The 25,694-nt window shown below is 43.4% G+C and overlaps 1 protein-coding gene across 1 annotated transcript in view; it reads right to left on the bottom strand.

The window, feature by feature from the left end:
- The window catches only part of LOC124796117 (hemicentin-2-like), a 790,202-nt gene that overhangs the window by 509,542 nt on the left and 254,966 nt on the right, over positions 1-25,694 (bottom strand). The gene's annotated exons all lie outside the window — the stretch shown is intronic.

Below are 25,694 nucleotides of genomic sequence, written 5' to 3'. Positions count from 1 at the left end.
GTACGTTTGAAGCACAGCATAGTATGGTAGTGAAATGTGGACTGTGGAAAAACAAGATCAGAAGAGAGTGAAGCATTTGAGATGGTGCTACAGACGAATGCTGAAAATTAGCTGGTGCTACAGACGAATGTTGAAAATTAGCTGGACCGATAATATAAGGAATGAGGAGGTTCTGCGAAGAATTGGAGAGGAAAGGGGCATGTGGAAAACACTGACATCAGGAAGGGACAGGATGATAGGACTGTTAAGACATAAGGGAATGTCTTCCATGACATTAGAGGGAGCTGTAATTGGGGAAAACTCTAGAGGAAAACAGAGATTGCAATGCAACCAGCAAATAACTGAAGCTGTGAGGACGGGGCGTGAGTCGTACTTGGGTAGTTTAGAAGGTAGAGCATTTTCCCGCGAAAGGCAAAGGTCCCGAGTTCGAGTCTTGGTCCGGCACACAGTTTTAATCTGCAAGGAAGTTTCATATCAGCGCACACTCCGCTGCAGAGTGAAAATCTCATTCTGTGGACAACTGAAGACGTAGTTTCCAAGTGCTGCTCTGAGATGTAGAGATTGGCACAGGATAGAAATTCGTGGCGGGCCACATCAAACCAGTCAGAAGACTGATGACAAAAAAAAAACTTCTTCGTTGCATGCAGAGACATTGTTCTCTCTCTTGTTACCCATATTAACTACTGTCTCTCGACGTTAATTTGATTTGATGTATGACAAGGGGACATCACAAACTCGACCTTACATTTTAAGGAGAGAAAAGCACGATTGCAAGGTATCAGCAGCAGAAATCTATTCTGCGGGACAGTTTGTCGCCATAATTATGATAGTAAGCGGTTACAACCTTCTGAAAGTACAGCTTTTAAACTTACTCACAGACTGTTTGTTTTTCACTGGCTCCGCCCCACTCCAGCCGCTTAATGTCCGAGTGCGAAACACTGTACAGTTTACTGACCAAAAGGCTTGTGAATCACTGTTCTGACGCAGGTAAAATGCTTTGTTCATTGTGTCAAAGTATACGGTTTCTAACCCTTAGCTGGTGCCAGACACCTCTCTGTTTTGAAAATTTTTAGTTGCGGTTCACAAACGCAGTGTACATGAAATAGATGAACTAGTCTGTTTTTAAACAGGTAGTGCAGCTCTGTTTAATTATTAACATAGCTATTTGCCTCATTTACTTTGGAATTTAAAGCTGCCACTGTTAAAACAAAGTACATTTGCAGGAAATGCGCTTTTCTTCAACTTATTGGCATGATTAAATTGAAAAAAGAAAATCATTGCTTCATTTCATAATTATCCTTCAGTTAGTTGCGTTTATCTAGTTTCATTCTGAAGTGTATGTCTAGCTGCAGAGTATCAATACCGCAGTATTGTTGAAGTAACGTACGAGAGGGCGTTCAACAAGCATACAGCACTTTTTTTCTGAAAGCAGTTTGGTTTTATTCAGAATTCCAATACACCGTATTTTCTTTTAGGAAGCTTCAATTTTCGAGTACGAGTAATAGCGTTCCATAGATTTCGTGTTTGTTTTCAATACAGTCCAGAGATAGGTAGTGCTTATTTTCATTGTCTTCAACAAAAGTTTCTACTAACCACAGTTTAGTCAGCTATCAGCCGCCTTTAATAAATTAGCAGTCCATTTAAAAGTTGATTTAAAGTTGATTAACTCTCTACAGTAAATTGTTGATTTCTTAGGATGGATAGGATGTGTGACTGCTGTGTACGGACGCAGGAGGGGCTGTCCACTTTTCACGAACAGCTGAACGTGTTGATGGCCGCGATCAGCCGTCTTCAGGCTGCTGCCTCGGAGTGTAGCGGCTGTGGGGAGTCTGGTGCGTCGCATGGTACACCCCAGGTGTTACATGCTTCACCCACGGTCCCTGCTGTCGAGACGTCTTCGCGGGTACCGGGCGCGGTTGGGCCACCCTCTCCCCTAGGGGAGTGGCGGGTTCAGCGGCGTTCGCGGCGCACGACATGTGGACATGTGGCCGCTCCTTCAGCATGGTCCGAGCACGCACACAGGGGGAGGGGTTTATTAGTGACTGGGAGCTCCAACGTTCGGGGGGTGATGGAGCCCCTTATGGAAATAGCGGAAAGGTCGGGGAAGAAGGCCAGTGTTCACTCTGTCTGCTTGCCGGGGGCTCTCATCTCAGATGTGGAGGAGGCCCTGCCGGCGGCGGTAGAGAACACTGGTTGCACCCGACTGCAAATTGTTGCTCATGTCGGCACCAATGACCCTGCCGTCTGGGTTCAGAGGTCATCCTCAGTTCACACAGGCGGCTGGCGAAGTTGGTGAAGGCGAAAAGCCTCGCTCGCGGGGTGGAATCTGAGCTAACTATTTGTAGTATCGTTCCCAAAACCGATCGCGGTCCTCTGGTTTGAAGCCGAGTGGAAGGCTTAAACCAGAGGCTCAGACAAGTCTGCGGAGATCTAGGCTGCAAATTTATCAACCTCCGCTATCGGGCGCAGAAATGTAGGAACCCTCTGAATAGGTCAGGCGTGCACAACACGCAGGAAGCGGCTACAAGGGTAGCGTAGTACGTGTGGAGTGCACATGTGGGTTTTTTAGGTTAGAGAATTCCAGCCCAAGGCCCGACAAGACGCCTCCTGGGACGCGACAAGATAGTAATCGGCAAAACGCGACAGGGTATAACAATATTAATGTGGTAATTGTAAATTGCAGGAGCGTCAATAGAAAGATCCCAGAATTGCTCTCATTAATAAACGGTCACAATGCCCACTTAGTACTAGGGACAGAAAGTTGGCTGAAACCAGATGTAAACTGTAATGAAATTCTGAACTCAGATTGGAATGTATACAGCAGAGACAGGCTGGACAGTGAAGGGGGAGGCGTGTTTATAGCGATAAAAACTCCAACAGTATCGAAGGAAATTGACGGAGATACGAAAAGTGAAATAATTTGGGTGAAGGTCATGGTTAAAGCAGGATGAAACATGGTAATTGGATGTCTCTATAGGCCCCCCTGGCTGAAGAAAAATTTGGAAAATATTTCGAGTAGATTTCTCGACCATGTTATAGTTCTGGGTGTAGATTTTAATTTGCCAGATATAGACTGCGAGACTCAAACGTTTATAACGAGTGGCAGGGACAGAGAATCCAGTGAAATTTTTGTAAGTGCTTTATCTGGAAACTACCTTGAGCAGTTAAACAGAGAACCGACTCATGGCGATTACATATTAGACCTTCTGGTGACAAACAGACCCGAAGTATTTTAAACAGTTAACGTAGAACAGGGAATCAGCGATAATAAAGCGGTTACTGAATCGATGATTTCAGCCGTAAATAGAAATATTAAAAAAGGTGGGAAGATTTTTCTGTTTAGCAAAAGTGACAAAACGCAGATTTCAGAGTACTTGACGGCTCAACACAAAAGTTTTGTCTCAAGTACAGATAGTGTTGAAGATCAGTGAACAAAGATCCAAACCATTGTACAATATGCATTAGATGAGTATGTGCCAAGCAAGATCATAAGAGATGGAAACGAGCCACCGTGGTACAACAGCCGAGTTAAAAAACTGCTGCGGAAGCAAAGGGAACTTCACAGAAAACATAAACACAGCTAAAGCCTTGCAGACAAACAAAACTTACGCGAAGCGATATGTAGTGTGAGGAGGGCTATGCAAGAAGAGTTCATTGAATTCGAAAGTAAAGTTCTATGTACTAACTTGGCAGAACATCCTAAGAAATTTTGGTCTTGTGTCAACGCGGTAGGTGGATCAAAACAAAATGTCCAGACACTCTGTGACAAAAATGGTACTGAAACAGAGGATGACAGATAAAAGGCCGAAATACTAAATGTCTTTTTCCACAGCTGTTTCACAGAGAAAGACTGCACTGTAGTTCCTTCTCTAGATTGTCGCACAGATGACAAAATGGTATATATCGAAATAGACGACAGAGGGGTAGAGATACAATTAAAATCGCTCAAAAGAGGAAAGGTCGCTGGACCTGATGGGATACCAGTTCGATTTTACACAGAGTACGCGAAGGAACTTGCCCCCCCCCCCCCCCCCCTTCTTGCAGGTACCGTAGGTCTCTAGAACAGCATAGCGTTCCAAAGGATTGGAAAAGGGCACAGGTCATCCCCGTATTCAAGGAAGGACGTCGAACACATTGGCACAACTATAGACCTATATCTCTAACGTCGATCAGTTGTAGAATTTTGGAACACGTATTATGTTCGAGTATAATGACTTTACTGGAGACCAGAAATCTACTCTGTAGGAATCAGCATGGGTTTCGAAAAAAACGATCGTGTGAAACCCAGCTCGCGCTATTCGTCCACGAGACTCAGAGGGCCATAGACACTGGTTCCCAGGTAGATGATGTGTTTCTTGACTTTCGCAAGGCGTTTCATGCAGTTCCCCACAGTCGTTTAATGAACAAAGTAAGAGCATATGGACTGTCAAACCAATTGTGTGATTGGATTGAAGATAACAGGACGCAGCATGTCATTCTCAATGGAGAGAAGTCTTCCGAAGGAAGAGTGATTGCAGGTATGCCGCAGGGGAGTGTCGTAGGTCCGTTGATATTCACAATATACATAAATGACCTTGTGGATAACATCAGAAGTTCACTGAGGCTTTTCGCGGGTGATGATGTGGTATTTCGAGTGGGTCTAAAAATGGAAAATTGTACTGAAATGCAGAAGGATCTGCAACGAATTGACGCATGGTTGAGGGAATGGCAATTGAATCTCAATGTACACAAGTGTGATTGTGCTGCGAATACGTAGAAAGAAAGATCCTTTATCATTTAGCTACAATATAGATGGTCAGCAGCTGGAAGCAGTTAATTCCATAAATTATCAGGGAGTAGGCATTAGGAGTGATTTAAAATCGAATGATCATATAAAGTTGATCGTCGGTAAAGCAGATGCCAAACTGAGATTTATTGGAAGAATCCTAAGGAAATGCAATCCGAAAACAAAGGAAGTAGGTTACAATATACTTGTTCGCCCACTGCTTAAACATTGCTCACCAGTGTGGGATCCATACCAGATAGGGTTGATGGAAGAGATAGAGAAGATCCAACGGAGAGCAGCGCGCTTCGTTACAGGATCATTTAGTAATCGCGAAAGCGTTGCGGAGATGATAGATAAACACCAGTGAAAGACTCTGCAGGAGAGACGCTCAGTAGCTTGGTACGGGCTTTTGTTGAAGTTTCGAGAACATACCTTCATCGAGGAATGAAGCAGTATATTGCTCCCTCCTACGTATATCTCGCGAAGAAACCGTGAGGATAAAATCAGAGAGATTATAGCCCACACAGAGGCATACTGACAATCTTTCTATCCATGAACAATACGAGACTGGAATAGAAGGGAGAACAGATAGAGGTACTCAAAGTACCCTCAGCCACACACCGTCAGGTAGCTGCGGAGTATGGATGTAGATGTGGATTGCCCACTCGTTTGGCTGCAAAGCCCTATTTTTAACATAAACTCAATTTAATGCGATGCGCTTATGCTTCCATATTGGAAGGGCCTGTATGCCCACAAAATATAACTCTGTTGGTCGGCTTCAGAGCCAACGTCTTGCTGATTCTACAGTCTCCTCATCATCCACGCACTGCTTCCTGCGAAGTGCATCCTTCATTGCATCAAACAGGTGGAAACAGGAATGCGCGAGGTCCGGACTGTAGGGAGGGTGTGGAAAAATATGCCACTGTTGCCTTATGAGCTTCCCTTGGGTGTGCAGATTTGTGTGACGCCTTGCGTTGTCATGAAGAAGAAGTTCGTTAGCATTTTTATGGCAACTACCATTTCGAATGAGAGTGTCCGCAAGTTCCAACACTTCCGCAGCCATAGAGAGCTATGTGCAGTTGGCGGTCGACGTCCAATCGGACAGGTTGGCACATGTTGCTTATATGACAGACACCTTGACCAACGATTCACCGAGCTTTATTTCCATGTCAGGTCTGCATAGACATTCTGCACTCGCCTAGAAATATCTGCTACGGTTTTCCGCCAAAAGAGAGTCACTGAGAGCTCTGCTTGCGACGGACCTCCATTATAGACACCATTTTTAAGGCAACGTAAAGCACCGCAAGTTCCAACACTTCCGCAGCCATAGAGAGCTATGTGCAGTTGGCGGTCGACGTCCAATCGGACAGGTTGGCACATGTTGCTTATATGACAGACACCTTGACCAACGATTCACCGAGCTTTATTTCCATGTCAGGTCTGCATAGACATTCTGCACTCGCCTAGAAATATCTGCTACGGTTTTCCGCCAAAAGAGAGTCACTGAGAGCTCTGCTTGCGACGGACCTCCATTATAGACACCATTTTTAAGGCAACGTAAAGCACCGCCACCTACCGCAACATGCTGAAACTGTAGGAGCCGAAACGGGGATATTCCGCGATATCCCACAACAAATTCCGAAATTTTTCAATCGAAATTGGCCGACTAAAATAATGCATAGCTTTACCAATTGAACGTCCCCCGTATATGCGTGATGTTGACATGTACTCATATCACCTACCATTTTTCGCACATAGTAACTTGACTGTTCTCATACACGATTTGGAAACACGTCAGGCAGAAGAGTCTACCTTTCCCCTCCTCTCTCATTCCCCTCGAATGGATACGAATCCTCTACACCTTCCATAAACTTGATCCCCCTCACCCGTTTATCTCTCCCATCCTCCCCCAACCCCGTCTGCTGCCGCACCTGTATTCCCATGTCCCACCTGCTCCCCATCTCTCCACTCTCCACACCCTCGCCCAAGGTGGCTTCCACCAACTCACCCCACCTAATGATGCCCTCATCCCTTCCATCTACTCCTCCTACCAACCTTGATCATCCCCCACCACACCCTGTGTTTGTTCCCATGGACACCTTTTCTCCTTTCTCTCCCTCCTCTCTTCCTCCCTCCCTCCTCCCCCCAGGCTTCTCCTACCCCCTACCTTCTTTCCTCCGCCTCCCATCTCCTCTCCCACTGGAATCTCCACACTCCCCCCTCCATCCCCCCCCCCCCACCTTTTCTCTTTGGCAGGTCCCCAGATTAGTACACATACAGTGAACATTAGCACTCCGGACATCATTGCCATCGGTTCTTTGTGTGTGCCGTCATGTTAGTGCTTTAGTGTTTCACCACGCTCCATCGTTCACATGTGTCATTTCAGTCATCAGTGTTCGTGTACAAGTGCTGAACGTTTTTTATACTACTACACCTGTGGACGGCTCCGTGTTTTTTATTCATGTGTGTACTGTTTTTTGTCAATCATTATGTTTTGTTTCTCTATGTCTTCCTTGTTTATCTACGTATTACCTGTGGTCGAAGAGCGGCGTAGTATTGCCGCTGCCGCCCTACCTTTGTATAAGGTGTTAAAATACCAATAAAGAAAAAAAACCTCCTCCCTCATCGCCTTCCGCCTTCCGTGAATAGAACAACTTTGATTGTGAGTCCCCTGCACAGTACTTTACGCTCGGGCGTGAGGAGGCGGCAGTGAGGCGGAAACACTGACAAACGGTCGATTTGCGCAGTGTTGAAATGTCGCATTTCTGAAAGCTATGACTGTGAATTATAAGAAATATGGTCCAAATTTTCCAGCAGAATCGGTTGCTTTGGATGCTATCTTGCAAGTGTTGTTTTTTCCTCTTTAAAATATGAGGTGGACTTGGCAAAGTTTCCTTGTGAACCAGTTAAGATACGGATTTGACCACAGACACGTGCGGTAAGAACTTGGAACTCAAGTTTTTAATGTCTCTTATTGTTTTGTTTGGGTCAGTCGTCCCCTGACTGGTTTGCTGCGGCGCGCTACAAATTCCTCTCCAGTGTCAATGTTTTCATCTCAGAGGAGCACTACAGCCGAACAACCTCAATATCTGTAGAGTATATTCCAATTTCTATCTTCTCCTACAGTTTTCATTTTCATGTCCATTAATATCGAAAATCAACCCAAATCTAATATAAATTTCGAAAATAACTCTCAAAGTAGTTGCTGTGGGTCGAATACGACTTCTCTTTTTCTTACTTGCGCTTTACATCTGCATCCATGAAGAGGCTTGCTTCGTTCTGTTTATCTTGTACTGAGACTACACTATATCTTCTCGTAAGTGTACCAAACAAGTAGAAATGTAGTTTTTTTTATATTACAGTTCCATACCTGTACCTATGCATCAGTGGCTTAGGTGCATTAACAAATAATTCGTAAGAATTATTGAACAAGAAAAATAAATGTACTCAATTAGTTTTGTCAAATCACAATGAATCAAAAATCAAACCAAGAAAAATTATTTATAGTTCAGGGTCTACAAATCGTATGAATGTTAAGTTTCTAAATAATTACATTTCTACATTTCTGTTACTCTGCATTATATTCGTCTTCCTTCGGCTTATTATCAATCAACATTCCGCGCTCAGTAGCCTCTTCATGCCATTCACAATTCCCTGATATGTTTTCCTCGCTATCACTAACGGTAGCAAAGTCATCATCGAAAAAGATAACTGATGTTCTTTCGCCCTGAATTCTAATCCCACCTCCCAACATTTCTTTTCTTTCCGTCATTATTTCTTAGATGAACAGACTGAGCAACATGGGAGAAAGACTGCAACCCTATCGTAGACTCTTTATAATCCGAGCACTACGATTACCGGTTCTCTATTCCTATTTGTTATTCCCTGTTTCTATAATTACTTTATGTTACTCGTCTGTCTCTACAGATTACACCTATTCTTCTGAGGATGTAGCCTGACACAGTAATTGCTGACCTAGAGATTTAGTCCAGAACACAGCCTACCCGGTAGCGTTCTCGCTTCCCACGCCCGGGTTCCCGGGTTCGATTCCCGGCGGGGTCAGGGATTTTCTCTGCCTCGTGATGGCTGGGTGTTGTGTGCTGTCCTTAGGTTAGTTAGGTTTAAGTAGTTCTAAGTTCTAGGGGACTTATGACCACAGCAGTTGAGTCCCATAGTGCTCAGAGCCATTTGAACCATTTTGAACCACAGCCTACCACCTTTCTAACAGGTCCAAACGGATGCAGGTTACAGCAATTACTCCATTATTCCAAGATGAGGAGGCTTGCACAGGACGAAGCATCAAGTAGAGTTACATCAAACTAAACACTTACGGACACTATGAAGTTGTGTTATTAGAAGGAAAGTCAAGAACATGAGTTCTACCTCACCATGCGATATTTTCGATATTAGTTACCCATTATATCAAGGATGTTTAGGAAAGTTTCAGAGCAACATTTGATACAGTTACTGAGAAAACAGGGTGTAGTGAAAACAATTAAAAACACCGTTTCCCATATTTTGGGTCCATCACCATTGTTATCAAGCAATAACAGATTGTTCCACTTTCTATCGTCTTTCATTGCAGTTTTAGTTCAAACTTCAGCGTTTCTACATTTTTCCGTGTCCATTTCATGAACGCCATACGCTGCATGTATCAATGCTTTGTCAAGTACTCTCAATTTACACAGACAACACATAACTGTTTCACTGAAACATTGGCCAAAATATAGAGCCCCATAGGGTTACTGGTTATTTGTCATTTTTTGCAGTCATCTTCTCTTAATTTCCAAAGGATGTTTTTTGTTTTAAGTACCGAAGAGGGCGGTGAGAGGATGGCATTGCACCTATCACAGCCACCAATCGCAGTTCCTTGTGTTGCACTTAAATATCTTACTTTGCACACCTATTACTGATTCCTCTTGATTTTCTTATTACTCTTGTAAAAAGCCAACAAAAAACTTCGATTGCAGCGTTAACAGAAAATACTAAAAGTGTCATTATGAAATTCGCAACGGGAATCAAAGACCCCCGAGAGGAAACCACCACGTAGAGCGTATTGTCCGCTACAAAAAAATTCAAACTACAGATTACTACAACAAACAATTCTAGAAATATGAGTAGTCGAATGATTCAATGTAATTTTTAGGGGGTAAATTGAAAATGCAAATATACAAAGAAAGATAATAAAGCCAACGGTAATTTATTTCCTCACAGTAGGAGATGTGTAAAATTTAATGGAATTTCTGGGATTTTAATGTAACAAATATGAATAACTTTTTCTCATTCTCTGCCATTCGTCTCTTCTTAAGGCGTATGGAATCAGATATTGTAAATCAATACATCTTTCGAAGTTCATTACGGAACTGCCCAAGAATAGAACTTCAGTCGATGACAAGTGGTCGATAAAACATCTCTGAGGAAACTGATTGGCTCTAACTGGAATTGTTCGGGGAAAACACTAAGCTTTCACCCAGCGGGAACCAATCTGGAATACGTCCACTCGTAATGACAGTTTGCAAAGTGGCTGATGTGTGATTGATGCGCAAGCCTTGTGAGGCGCTGGAGCAGACCTGGATCGCCTCGTGTCGGAGTCAATAATTTAGCTGTCAAGCCGTCCGTCACGGGTGTGTAGGCGGGGGCGTGCGGCCGACGCATGTTCGCCGCTCCACAAGTTCTGACTGCGCCAGCCCTGGAGGCCGTACGTTCCGCCGGCGTGTATCGACAGATGCGGAAACCAAACTTAGGCCGCCGGGAGAGTCGAGTATTACCGCGTACAAATGGCGTGGTCAGAAGCGGAAAAAATGTCTCCTGGAAACGAATACCCCATTGGTGTACCGATTCCAAGAGAAATAATGTGGCTTGTGATGGAGAAATATAGAATATAAACAAACGTGACTCAGGTAAGAAAAGAGCAAAACCTGCGTATAGCGAGGTATGTCCCAGTGTGTAACGATCAACGCATAAAGAGAGAAAGTCGTCTAAGTACACAACAATTTCAGGTGTGGTACCGTGGTTACCTACGAAGCGTGTTTCTTAAGTAAGTACCGTTTTGAAATAAAAAATTGACGTGCTAAGATATCTCAATAATTTTATTTTACATGATAGCCTGTACCTTAATCTACGCACTGGCGCCATTACAGTCTGATTCTTTCTTGTTTACGTTGTGTACTGAGTGTTTAAGATGCCTCCGATAATCGTGATTCCCTCCGACTGTGAAGTACGGACTGTTATAAGATTTCTTAGTGCTAAAGGCCTAAAAGAGATCGATATTCATCGTGGGATCTGCGCATTTTACAGATAAAACATTATGAGTGATGGAATGGTAAGAAAATGGGTGAGAGCATTTAAGGATGGCCGCACAAATGTGCATGACGAACAACGGATTGGGCGTCCTTCGGTCGTTTATGTAAGTTTGGTGGAGGAAGTGGACAATAAGATGAGAGAAAACAGACGCTTTACAATTTCCTCCTTGCGGGATGACTTTCCTCATGTTTCTCGTGGTGTTTTGTGTGGCATTGTGTTCGAGCACTTGAATTACCGAAAATTGTGCGCACGTTGGGTACCGAAACTGATGACGAATGTGCACAAAACCGAACGTTTAAACAGTGCATTGACTTTCCTTGAGCGGTACCACAGCGACGGTGATGATTTCTTAAGTCAAATTGTTACGGGCGATGAAACATGGGTGGCCTACGTCACACCAGAATCAAAGCAACAGTCCATGGAAGTTAAGCAAGGCCATCGTTTTGCTGCAAGGCGATGCCCGTCCACATGTGGCGAATCAAACCAAAGATCTCATCATATATCTCATATAACTCTAGATCATCCTCCGTACAGCCCCGATCTTGCGCCCAGAGACTACCATCTGTTCCTGCAGTCGAAGAAACACCTGGGCGGTCAGCGTCTTCGAGACGATGACAAAGTCAAAACAGTGGTGATGCAGTGGTTAATAAGTCAGGCGGCAGACGTCTATGAGGAGGGTATTCAAAAACTGGTACAACGTTATGACAAGTGTAGAAAAGTAGATTAAGGTACAGACTTTCATGTAAAAATAAAATTATTGAGATATCTTAGTACGTCTTTTTTAACTTCAAAACGGTGCCTACTTAAAAAACACGGCTCGTATATTAAAGTTTAGTACATCCACAACAGCGTAGCACAGTAAATACCTGCACGCTAATACGCTTGTTGCTTCAAATATGATTCATAGCAGTTCTGTTAAAAAAAAAGCACATCTTAAATTTATTGGGCAGAAACGAGTTTTAATATCGCTACCATCTACGAAGACAGCATTCAGCTCCGTCGTGTTCAGTCCGTCAGGCCTATGAGACACGAAATTCCAAAGTTCCCGCTAGCTGTGAACTGTGCCATGTCTGCCTGAGAAGTAAGGGAGAATCCGGGACAAATGGCACGATCTGTCATGTCATCATCTCTTAAGAAGAGCCAGCCAACCAGAGAACGGCCATCCCCTACTCACTTTACATTTGCTATTACTTTTTTTACATTATAAATCCTCTTCCGAACAGGCCTCCGAAGGCCCATCGGTACCGGCCTACCACCGTGTCATCCTCAGACTATAGGACCACTGGATGACGATGTGGTCAGCACACCGCTCTCCCGGCAGTTACCCCTTTTCGTGGTCGGAGCCGCCACTCCTCAGTCAAGTAGCTCCCCAGTTTGCCATACAAGGGACGACTGTGCCAAGCTTGCTGCCAGCCCACGGTAGACCGAGCGAGGTGGCGCAGCGATTAGCACACTGGACTCGCATTCGGGAGGACGACGGTTCAATCCCGTCTCCGGCTATCTTGATTTAGGTTTTCCGTGATTTCCCTAAATCACTTCAGGCAAATGCCGGGATGGCTCCTTTGAAAGGGCACGGCCGATTTCCTTCCCCATCCTTCCGTCTCTAATGACCTCGTTGTCGACGGGACGTTAAACACTAATCTCCTCCATCTCCAGCCCACGGTAGACCGGGATGGTTGCCCATCCAAGTGCTGGCCAAGCCCGACAGCGCTTAACTTCAAACCTGGTAACCAGTGTTGGCAGTTTTAATATTTGCTCGTATTAATTTCTAAATTCCTTCTCTTAGTGAGATTTGTACTAACGAAAGTTACTATCTCTCTTTGGTGAATGCTCGGTTTCTGAGGAGGTATATAGAGCGCAGCCTCTGCCACCTATCCCTTTGACAGGACCGTTAGGCGACATTACTGCTCTCGGGAATCTGGCCTTCAGGATGGTGATTCACGAGAGCCTGCAGCGTCTTTGATCTGCAAGCGTCACCGACATTCACTCACGGTAAACGACCTGCCCAATACAGAAACCAAACGCAAAGAATTCAAGTGCCCAGCTGCCTTAATACACTTTAATAGCTGGCCGAGAGAACAGTGCCGTTGCAAGAGTAGGGTGATATTAAACAAACATGAAGCCAATAGTTAATGACTGTTTATGGTCTTGTTAACGGAAAACTGGTTAATCTGAATAAAATAATTCAGAACAAACCCAATATAGCGCTTTTCATTTATTAAATATATTTTAACCCACAAGTTGAAATCCAGGTTTTGATTTTCCATGGCTTGCATCTGCCTCTCACACGCTGCGCGTATGTATCACAAGTAATACCATCTTCAATGCTATAGCCAAATTTAGAGCATGTACGTGGACACATGGATTGCGACTGGAAGGGTGAGTCACACGAAATTCAAATACCATAGCGCGATAGATAAATCTGAATTTGTATAAGCAAATAGCCAATTGTCAGAAAGGGACTCTCAGAAATTGGTGTGAGAATAGAGGGATATTTTATGGAAGATACTGGGCCAAAAAGTATAACAGTAGGTGTGTTTACATTTGTCTTGAGATTAAACGAGGATTTACATGAAGTTTTTAAAACGTCTCGTCTGAATCACAATAAAGAAAAGACTTCTGGTTTGCTGTGGTCATACACGAAAGGAAATAATTGCAGAAATTTGTAAATTCGGAGAAAAATTTAAGCGAGTTGTGGATGTATACGAAGGGAAAGGAAAAGGGACACGAAGAGTGTTCTCGGAAGAGAATAAAGGCATACCGAGGAAAGAGAAAGGAACTTGTGTAACATGTGTTCATTGGCATTCGAAAAACCGAAAAAGTGAGTAAAAAAAGAATAAATTAAGTACCCTAAATATGACGACATGGCGTGAAGTTCCAACTCAAAATGAACTCGCTTTATAAAAGAAAACTATTTGAAGACTTGAGGATAACAGCAGTCTTTCGAAACGGGTTGTTGTAAGTAAAAAAAAAAATATTTCTGCGAGTTTGGCTTTAAAAAGTTTCTGCACACAATTAGTGTGTAATACTATAGACAACATAATTCAATTTTATTGAGGCGTCTATGGACAGCGTCAATAATATTGCGCAACATTATTGACCGTCTAGAAGTCCGTGAAATATTTTCCGCATTACTTTCATTTTGCCAATCTTGCACAATGGATTCCATTCCGTCCGCCGAGGTAGGAAGTGTTGAGAAGGGAAGGGAACTGTAAGTCGGAAGTGGCGGCTCCGACCAAGGAAGCGGTGGTCTTCGCTGCCAGAAGATTTACGAGGCGCAGCAGCGGGAGGGGGGGGGGGGGGGGGCGACATCAGGCTGCCCGCCACGCACGCTAATAACAAGTGGCGGAGGTCGGTGTACACGGGACGGGACGCTGAAGCCGCCTTTTGAGATGCAGATCCGCAGGAAGCAATCGCAGAGGCCGTATTTCTGGCCTGTCACTCGTACCGCTGCGCGCCGTCTGCTCCTGCGCGGACCGAGTACCAATTAAGCAGATAGCTCATAACGGAAGCTATGAAAAGTTTACTATTCCGCCAGCTGCCGCGCCCACCACAGCCGCTCGCACGCTCGTTAAGTCGATCGGCTTTCTGCGGCCATTCGTTTGCGAGGGACGTATTAATTTTCTTCTTGCGGTCTCTCTCTTCTCCGCCGCAAGAAGTTAAATTATTTCTCAGAAGTGAATCGCAATGACAGGGCTTCAGACAGCAAAGAGAGACTCCCGTGAATGGAAGCGAATTCGAGCCGTTCTGAAATCGATTCTGCTGAAAAGAGGAAGCCTTAATCGAACTGCAGGATAGTTGTTCAGATAGTATCATGGAACTAATGTTGAAGCAATTCCGCTAGAAACAAAGTAGTTAAAATTACAAAATCTTCGAATGTAAGCACACAGCTTCCTGCAATATATTAACTAACGAAATTTAATGTTAAAGACGTTCAAATGGCTCTGAGCACTGTGGGACTTAACATCTGTGGTCATCAGTCCCCTAGAACTTAGAACAACTTAAACCTAACTAACCTAAGGACATCACACACATCCATACCCGAGGCAGGATTCGAACCTGCGACCGTAGCAGTCCCGCGATTCCGGACTGAGCGCCTAGAACCGCTAGACCACCACTGCCGGCTTAAAGAAGTACTGAAGTGGAAAGATTCATGGTGGTTAACATAATTCTAGTAAAATAAAATAGCCACCCACGTATATCACTTCTCGCGTTTTCTTTTGCATTCGCAAATGATGTCTGCTATGAACGACACTCGATAACCTCTTCTATCGGCTCTAAATTGCCTGAATCTCTCATCGAGGTAATTTCTCAGACATATGGTAATGTAATTACAGTGAAATGAATATCCCTAGCTGCATACAGGCGTTGAAAATATGTGCCCCGACCGGGGCTCGAAGCCGGGATCTCCTGCTTACATGGCAGACGCTCTATCCATCTGAGCGACTGCAGAGAGTCCTAGCCCGCCTCCCGTGAGACCCACATTCCCAGCTTCTTGTTCCGCACTATATTCATAGTGCCCCCGCCCATTATACTCATTACTCGCGGCTTTTTTGACGATTCCCGTAAGAGTTCGGGCACTGTTTGTGCATCCGCACAGAAGAAGAGGGTCAAATGGCCGATGAGCTTTAACTATATATATATATATATATATATATATATATATATATATATATATATATATATATAATGTCTGAAAGAACAGATATCTTCTTCATACGTAGGGCTATGTGACATGTTACTTCATTGGTTTTGGTTCGCATTCTCCTGGAATTTTAACAGTAAATATATCTGTGAAGCGAAATGCTGCTTTTGTAGCAACAGCCACACAGTCTCTACACTTACATGGTTTCAACAAAACAACGGAAACGCGGAGAGAAATGGATGCTTGAATGTTAATGCAGAGGCCAGCCAAGCCTGCAGGATGTCTGTTGTATTTGTACAGTAACAGCACCTCTTCAATGTCCTCAATACGTGGCAAATGTCCGTTTCTGTCAGAACAGTGTTCTGTGAAGTTGTGAGTGCATTATGTCGGAGGTAAGTGAATTTGAAATTTGGCAGTTCTTGGTGAACGTACGTTAGGTGCTTCCGTAGTCAAGGTAGCCGAATGGTTTGATGTTGCAAGAGGCACCATTCCACATACAGGGAAAGCAGAAAAACAACACCTGCTAACTCACAACGCGGACAAAAGTGTGTGTTGAATGACGGCAACAGATTGTGATGAAGAATAAGCGGACGACACCTGCGGAAGTCACTGCAGAACAGAATGTCATACTCGACCATCTCGTCAGCACCAAGACAACACGAAGGTAGCTCCATAACCAGGAAGCTGCAGGACGAGGTGGAATTCAAAACTCAGTCATCAGCGGTACTTATGCTCATAAGAGAAAATGTCGTGCTGGATCCATAAAACTCGAACTGTGGAACAATGCAGGAAAGTTGCCAATTTCAGGCCTATTTTACTTCAGATCTAAGCAGCCCCAAATCTACAAAGCAGACTGCTTCCTGGCAAGAGTGAAACATGACGGTGGTTCAGTGATTGGGTAGCCATATCAAGGTATTTCACGGGTCCCAACAGCATTCTGCAACATTGCGCTACCGCCAAGGATTACCATTTTGGCTGGATAGGTCAATCTCATGGCACAGTATTCGTTCCCCGGTGGTGACTCTGTGTAACAAGATGACACGGCCCCTGTTCACACGGCTCGCATCGTCTAAGACTGTTCGTGTGGGCACGAGGATGAATTGTCGCATTTCCTCTGGCCACCACACGCTCCAGATCTCAATACTACTGATCCTCTGTGGACTACTTTGGACAGTAGGATGTGTGATCGCCAGCCACATCCATTATTGTTACATGAATACGCCTCTGTTTCACATGAAGGTTGGTATAAGTGACCCTTTAAAACCACACAGAAACATTATTTACCCACAGGAATATATTTAAAATTCCAAAGTTTTTCCTACACCATATTAGGCACGGTAATGTGTTTTCGGTGTTCCCATATTTTTGTCCATTCCCTGTATTTCCTAAGCAACCATCACATGGAGGGTTGTAGTACATTCAAAGTGGAGTCATTCAAAAATCATTGTGCCGAGGGATCTAAAATGAAGAGTTATAAGTTTCGAAATGCCATGGCCTACAAGTTTTGGTCGCTGTCAGTGCGCTAAAGCCCTAATCTCGAAGCTACAGGGTCACCAATGCACACAGAGTAATCATGTTTACTCGTCGAACGTCCACTGCATTCAGTCGTGCTGGAAACAGATAAATGGAGATTTCAGAAGAAAACGGACGTATTCAGTTTTCTGACAGTGGAAGGAATACGGAGAACGAAAATTCATCAAAGAGTGACACGTGTGTACGAAGAGCTTGGCAAGTCTGTTGCAAGAGTCAACGCGAGTCACGAGCGATTCAAGGAGGGATGGATGCCTAACTACATTACTGATACCATTTCCCAGCAGAAGGATAGACTCATTACTGAAGAGATTCGTGTAACGATGTCAGCAGTTGCTCCAGAGGTCGGATTCAGCTTCGCAATTGCAATTTACAGCATTTGCCTCTTTTCTCTTGGTAGACAGACGACTTAAAATTAGTTTTTGCTCTTTTCACACTACTGGCCATTAAAATTGCTACACCAAGAAGAAATGTAGATGATAAACAGGTATTCATTGGACAAATATATTATACTAGAACTGACATTACATTTTCACGCGGTTTTGGTGCGTGGATCTTGAGGAATCAGAACCCAGAACAACCACCTCTGGCCGTAATAACGGCCTTGATACGCCTGGGCATTGAGTAAAACAGAGCTTGGATGGCGTGTACAGGTACAGCTGCCCATATAACTTCAACACGATACCACGGTTCATCAAGAGTAGTGACTGGCGTGTTGTAACGAGCCAGTTGCTCGCCCACCATTGACCAGACGTTTTCAATTGGTGAGAGATCTGGAGAATGTGCTGGCCAGGGCAACAGTCGAAAATTTTCAGCATCCAGAAAGACCCGTACAGGACCTGCAACATGCGGTCGTGCATTATACTGCTGAAATGTAGGGTTTCGCAGGGATCGAATGAAAGGTAGAGCCACGGGTCGTAACACATCTGAAGTGTAACGTCCACTGTTCAAAGTGCGGTCAATGCGAACAATAGTGATACGTCAGTATGGCGATGACGAATACACGCTTCCAACGTGCGTTCACCGCGATGTCGCCAAACACGGATGCGACCATCATGATGCTGAAAACAGAACCTGGATTCATCCGAAAAAATGACGTTTTGCCATTCGTGCACCCAGGTTCGTCATTGAATACACCATCGCAGGCGCTACTGTCTGTGGTGCAGCGTCAAGGGTAACCACAGCCATGGTCTCCGAGCTGATAATTCACGCTGCTGCAAACGTCGTCGAACTGTTGGTGCAGATGGTTGTTGTCTTGCAAACGTCCCTATCTGTTGACTTATGGATCGAGACATGGGTAAACGATCCATTACAGCCATGCGGATAAGATGCGTCATCTCGACTTCCAGTGATACGAGGCCATTGGGATCCAGCACGTCGTTCCGAACTATCCTTCTGAACCCACAGATTCAATATTCTGCTAACAGTCGTTGGATCTCGACCAACGCGTGCAGCAGTGTCACGATACGATAAACTGCAATCGCGATAGACTACAATCCGACCTTTATCAAAGTGGGGAACGTGATGGTACACATTTCTCCTCCTTACACGAGGCATCACAACAACGTTTCACCAGGCCAAGCCGGTCAACTGCTGTTTGTGTATGAGAAATCAGTTGGAAACTCTCATGTCAGCACGTTGTAGGTGTCGCCACCGGCGCCAACCTTGTGTGAATGCTCTTAAAACTAATCATTTGCATATCACATCATCTTCTTCCTGTCGGTTAAATTTCGTAGTTGTAGCACGTCATCTTCGTGGTGTAGCAATATTAATGGCCGGTAGTGTAAGTAGGATGTCATGGGATAATTTCAGATATTTGATGATTCCTTCTGTTCGGTATTTCCGTGGGGTTCTTCCAGGAATCAAACATACTCGCAAACATTCGAGTTGGTCTTTGTTTCCAGTATCCGCTGTTAATCCTGTTTACTTTCGATACCTTACACTTGAACAGTCCTCTAGGATAGGTCGCCCAAGCGGTAAGCAACATCCTGTGCAAAATGATTGAATTTCTCCATAATTCTAACGGTGTTGCGAAGTCTGGTACCTCCTTTAGCTAGGCGTTAGCCTAAGTGATCGTACCATTCCAGTCACTATATATTGTTACTGCCAGATACAAGTATGATTTGATGGATTCCAGTTGTACATACTGATACTCTAATCATAGGATACAACATTTTATCGTGTTTTTTTTTTTGTAGTGTGCAGTTTTACGTACCTGTAAAATTAAAAGAAGTTGCCAGTCCTTGCACGAGCTCGAAATCTTATTGAGTTCTGACAGATTATTAGTGCATCTCTTATGAAGCAGCATTTTGCTATAGACAACTGAATCACTTGCGAAAAGTCTAAGATTGATTTATATTGTCTCTTCGGTTATTAATATACAAAATGAACATCAAGGTTCCTAACATATTTCTGTGCAACACGAGAAGTCACCTATGCATCACTCAATGACTCTCCAACCAAGAGAACATACTGTACCCTCTATACCAAGAAATCTTCTGACTAGTCATAGACTTCGCTTGACACACCGATCAGGTTCTACTCAAAAAATTGCATGTACCTGACTGCCTTGATTCCATGATTTTTCACAGTATCACGTGAGAAAAGTGTGACCAGGAATTCACACATCAGTGTTTCCGGAATCCTTGGTAGATGGCATGGTGGAGGTAGCTGTTCGAATACCTCATTAAATTTGAGATCAAATTCTACAACAAATGTATATCAAGATATATAACTGTACTTTTATGAATCGCTACTGTTACATTTCTATAGAAGGGCGTGTGACCTGTGACTTCTTCTAACCACTGGCACGGTTTTTTGTTCGAGTCGTTTTCTGTATATTAAAAGAAGGGCTAAGTCAGCTACAAAATCAGTACAGAATTTAGTAGGTATTCCGTAGGATGCTGGAGTTCCGTTCACTTTTAATGATTCAGCTGTTTCTCAGCGTCACTGACACCGATATCTATTCCACTCATCTTAAAGTGGTATGAGAATTAAGGCCGCCATACTTCTGCAGTTTCGTTTGTAAAAGAATATTTGATAATAGATTTTAGTATTTCTGCTTTTGCTTTGCTGCGCTCAGTTTCATGAGCATGTCCGAATTTCTTGACGTTGCTGTTGTGTGTCTCTGCTCTACGCTCTCATTAATTTTTGCCTGAAAAGGGCTCCAAACTCATGAGCAATATTCGGCAGTCGTTCATGACTCACATGGCCTGATGATTCTTTCAACAAATTTCTGCCTGAATGTTGCCTCAAATCCTCCTCAATACTAGACAAACTCGTATTTCTTTTAAAACGTTAATCGCTATAATATCGCTGTTGTAGCTCAATACATTTCTATTAAAGAGATGCCATTTCTTTTACCTATTCAGAAAAGAAATTTCCTCTCCACCAAAATTTATTTTAAAGTTAAATAAAAAATCACGTATGGTCGACCCTGCTGGAGATGGTCGATGATAAGGTACACTAAAGTCCATAGCATTAATGTCATCTAAATGGCAATGTTGAAGCTGGCACGTGTTCTATAACGAGAGCACTGTTGAACGTTTGTTCTCGTTGATTCTTTTTCGACTCACAAACCAAAAGTTCCAGTAACACTACAAGTCTTTGTATACAACGTTCCCTAATTCTGAGTTGGAGGGATAATCGATGAGTTCGCAAAATATTCCTCGAGAACAAATGCTTTAATTTTTTCTGTGGAATTTGCGGTTGAACAATCATTTTTAGTCATTTTTGTCTATGGCGTGTAGCCGTAAATTCGTATTTTGGTTACTGTTCCGCAATGTGAAGCGAATGTTTTTGGATTAAGTTTCACGCTTGCTAACACGAATGTGAAGTGTTGTTTGTATCGATCGAAATATTTTAGTATGAAAACACCGAAAAGGACTACTGATAGCTGAAACCTATTATTTACAAGTCAATATCCATTATGGTTTAAATACAAATAGATACAATGCATACCCACATATTGATAGACATTTGTTACTGAAGTAAAATAATTATATAAATTTTTATGCAGTTCATCATATAGAAATTTATTTCATCAGAACAAAGTGAGTTGCCCATGTTTTGTAATGGTACTTCCAAAAAATGACTACGGGCACACATCACACTTCAAGCGGAAACAACAAAACTTGTGCATAACGGTCTTACTGTCTCAGACGTCCATTTTTTAAATTAATTTGATTTCGTACGCAGTTGTTAGTCGTTTGTTCGTTATGCATCTATAATAAAGGTAATTATCACATCAAATATGGTAATGTGACTTGTTGCTCTATAATAAATATACGCCGGAGGTTATAGGGGACACCAATCGTTTTTTTGCGAATCGTGATGGCGGCGCGCATCCATAAACATGTAACCACTGGTGTATAAACGCGTAATGCCATCGATAAACAGTGAACAGGGTAGAATCATTCAGCGCCTGCTAACCGAGAAGGAGATACATAGTGGCGAACACGCGGATGTCAGGGATATAAGGTTATTACAATGTACACAGCAGTAATGATACAACAACATTTTTTCTGTGAATCGTGTTGAAGTTTTTGTTTATTATTGCTCAGAGCTACGCAACGTCTCCTAATGGAACTAAGCACTACCTTATTTTATGAACACAGTGTCTTAACAAGTGCAAAAATCACTTTCTACATGAATTTTGACGTGGTAAACAGTAGTTTTGTGTAAATATACGCACAGTGGTGGGAATGTCGCGCAACAAGATCTTTTTCTGTCAATATTTTTTTCAAATGCAATAAAATTAACGACAAGCAAATAGCGTCGTTCCACGTCGGAAGCAGTTCACTCAAGTCCTTCATGAAACAAAGTGTCATCTGTCTGAAGAGGATGGTGAACAAATCTAAGAGAAGATGAAGTCCGTGCCCCCTTGTGGTTATGAAAATAAACTTTACTCGATTCCTGTCAGCACGAATCGTACATTATAACTTGAATTCACTGCACAATGAATGGTGAAGGGTTCACCGTACCCATAATAGCTAATTTCTGTCCTTTTCCATCCGCATACTGGATGAGAGATACATCAATATATACATCTTTACGCGCTAGAAAATCACTTACATTATTCTGATGGTACGTATTCGAGAAATACGATGGTGACAGAAGAACTGTGACGCAGTCTTACTCGAGAAGTTGCAGCATTACAAAATTGCAGCGAAATGCAGGAAGATCTGCAGCGGATAGGCACTTGGTGCAGGGAGTGGCAACTGACCCTTAACATAGACACATGTAATGTATTGCGAATACATAGAAAGAAGGATTCTTTATTGTATGATTATATGATAGCGAAACAAACACTGGTAGCAGTTACTTCTGTAAAATATCTGGGAGTATGCGTACGGAACGATTTGAAGTGGAATGATCATATAAAATTAATTGTTGGTAAGGAGGGTGCCAGGTTGAGATTCATTGGGAGAGTCCTTAGAAAATGTAGTCCATCAACAAAGGTGGTGTGGCTTACAAAACACTCGTTCGACCTATACTTGAGTATTGCTCATCAGTGTGGGAGCCGTACCAGGTCGGGTTAACAGAGGAGATAGAGAAGATCCAAAGAAAAGCGGCGCGTTTCGTCACAGGGTTATTTGGTAAGGGTGATAACGTTACGGAGATGTTTAGCAAACTCAAGTGGCTGACTCTGCAAGAGAGGCGCTCTGCATCGCGGTGTAGCTTGCTATCCAGGTTTCGAGAGGGTGCGTTTCTGGATGAGGCATCGAATGTATTACTTCCCCCTACTTATACCTCCCGAGGAGATCACGAATGTAAAATTAGAGATATTGAAGGGCGCACGGAGGTTTCCCGGCGGTCGTTCTTCCCGCGAACCATACGCGACTGGAACGGGAAAGGGAGGTAATGACAGTGGCACGTAAAGTGCCCTCCGCCACACACCGGAGTATAAATGTGGATGTAGATGTAGAATATCTGTACTATACATTTAGTGAATAGGGTTGTAGGAGAGTGGGAAAGAAATATGAAGATCTGTTAGAAGACGATCTGTTTGATTTTAGGAAAGGTAGAGGCAACAGGGAGGCAATTCTGACGTTGAAGTTGATAATGACTACAAGTATTCGTAAAATCAAGATACTTTCATAGGATTTTCAAAATTAGAAAATGCGGTCGATAATGTAAAGTGGTGCAAGATGGTCGAAACACTCAAGAACATAATTGCAATATATAGGAAAAAATGAGTAATAAAGAATATATACAAGAACTATGTGGCCAAAATAATAATGGAAGACCAGGTTCGAAGTTTTAAAAGTTTCAGGTTCCGCGTTCTGGCCACAGACGGACCAATCAGCCCCGACAGTTCGCAGTGTCATCCTTTGCCAATGGCGACATCGACTGCAGTTTGGAGGGTCGTATGGTCGGCATATGGTCGGCACACTTTTTGACCTTGAAACAGCTACTGTTCGCTCGGGTAGCTTCTACGTTTGCCTCACAAGATATGAGTGCACCCCGTACCGGTCCTTCCAACAAGGTGAAATCGCTGAAAGTACCGAAAATCGAACATGGCAGACAGCCGCGCTGAATACTTAACTACGGAGGATGACAAGAACGAAGTACCCAGATTTAAAAAAAAATAGTGTAAGGAAGGGTGCAATACTTCGCCCCACTGCTTAATCCAAGGAGCAACTATGGGGTAACATAAGGATTCGGGAAGGAAATTCAAATTCGGTGTTAAACGATATCAATGCTAAAACTCGATGATGAGGCAGCTATCCTTAGTGAATATGAGGAAGAACTGTAGAACCTGTCAAATGGAACGAGCTTCAATCAACGCACACTATGGGTTGAGAAGTAACCGAAGCATGACTAAAGTAATGAGAAGTGGCGGAAATGAGATCAATGATAAAATTAATGGTAGAATTTGGTATTACGAAGTAGCCGACGCGAAGCAATTTATGCACGATGGATGAATCAGTGAGTATGTAAGAAGCAGACCACACTTCCAGAGGTCATTCCTCACGAAAGGAAGTCTGCTACTATAAGATATTGGTCTTAGTTTGAGGAAGAAATTTCTATGAAAGTACGTTTTGACCACTGCATTGTGTGGAAGTGAATCAAGGGCTATGAGATGACCACAAAAGAAGAGTTCTGAATTAGGTGTGATGCTACTGAGCGATTTTGAAAGATAGATGGACTGATAAAATAACCAATAAAGTGATTTTCCGCTGAATTGGCGAAGAGAGGAAAATATGAAAATGGGGCACAGTATGATAGGAAGGATAAGAAGACATCAGGCAATAGCTTCCATGGTTCTAGAGGGAGGTGTTACGATATTGAATGGTCGTGTTACTCCCTAATATCTCCATTTAAGCAGTCGTAACCTCAGTTAGGAGGAACGTTGATGCTTACAGTCCCAACAAAGCGACAGCCACTCATCTTGTTACCCCAACACAATGAACAAAGACTGTCGCTCATGTCCTCTACTCATCGGCGCGGGGCGGAAGGCTTTCAGTCCTTAGCGTAGTCCACATCCAACGCTATGCACGATCCTCAGCAGTCGTTGATCCGAGGGTGCGCACTGCCTATGTATACAAGCAATGCTCGCCTTAGAGTTCGGAGTTCAATTTTTCCATCGTTTGTGAAACATACAGTCATGTTCTCATCAGCAGTGTTTCTTAACTATCCATTGACAATATTGTGCGTTCAATTTCCCTGCGAATACTGAAAGTCACATCGGTCCCTAAAGAAGCGCACAATCTGAATGTCACAGATATACTCAATGGAGTTTCATCATTCACATTACAACGAAATCTTCGTAGATGGCATCTTAAGTCAACTAGAGAAAGACGAAATACATCACGCGTATGAGTGGTATCACGCTTTCCAACTGTGCGACATTACAACATGCCGAGGGGAATTACTACATCTACATCTACATCTACATCCCTACTCCGCAAGCCACCTGACGGTGTGTGGCGGAGGGTACCTTGAGTACCTCTATCGGTTCTCCCTTCTATTCCAGTCTCGTATTGTTCGTGGAAAGAAGGATTGTCGGTATGCCTCTGTGTGGGCTCTAATCTCTCTGATTTTATCCTCATGGTCTCTTCGCGAGATATACGTAGGAGGGAGCAATATACTGCTTGACTCTTCGGTGAATGTATGTTATCGAAATTTTGACAAAAGCCCGTACCGACCTACTGAGCGTCTCTCCTGCAGAGTCTTCCACTGGAGTTTATCTATCATCTCCGTAACGCTTTCGCGATTACTAAATGATCCTGTAACGAAGCGCGCTGCTCTCCGTTGGATTTTCTCTATATCTTCTATCAACCGTATCTGGTACGGATCCCACACTGCTGAGCAGTATTCAAGCAGTGGGCGAACAAGCGTACTGTAACCTACTTCATTTGTTTTCGGATTGCATTTCCTTAGGATTCTTCCAATGAATCTCAGTCTGGCATCTGCTTTACCGACTATCAACATTATATGATCATTCCA

Source organism: Schistocerca piceifrons, chromosome 4 (genome assembly GCF_021461385.2).
Source record: "Schistocerca piceifrons isolate TAMUIC-IGC-003096 chromosome 4, iqSchPice1.1, whole genome shotgun sequence".
NCBI classification, from domain to species: Eukaryota; Metazoa; Arthropoda; class Insecta; order Orthoptera; family Acrididae; genus Schistocerca; species Schistocerca piceifrons.
This window is presented reverse-complemented; position numbering and strand designations above follow the sequence as displayed.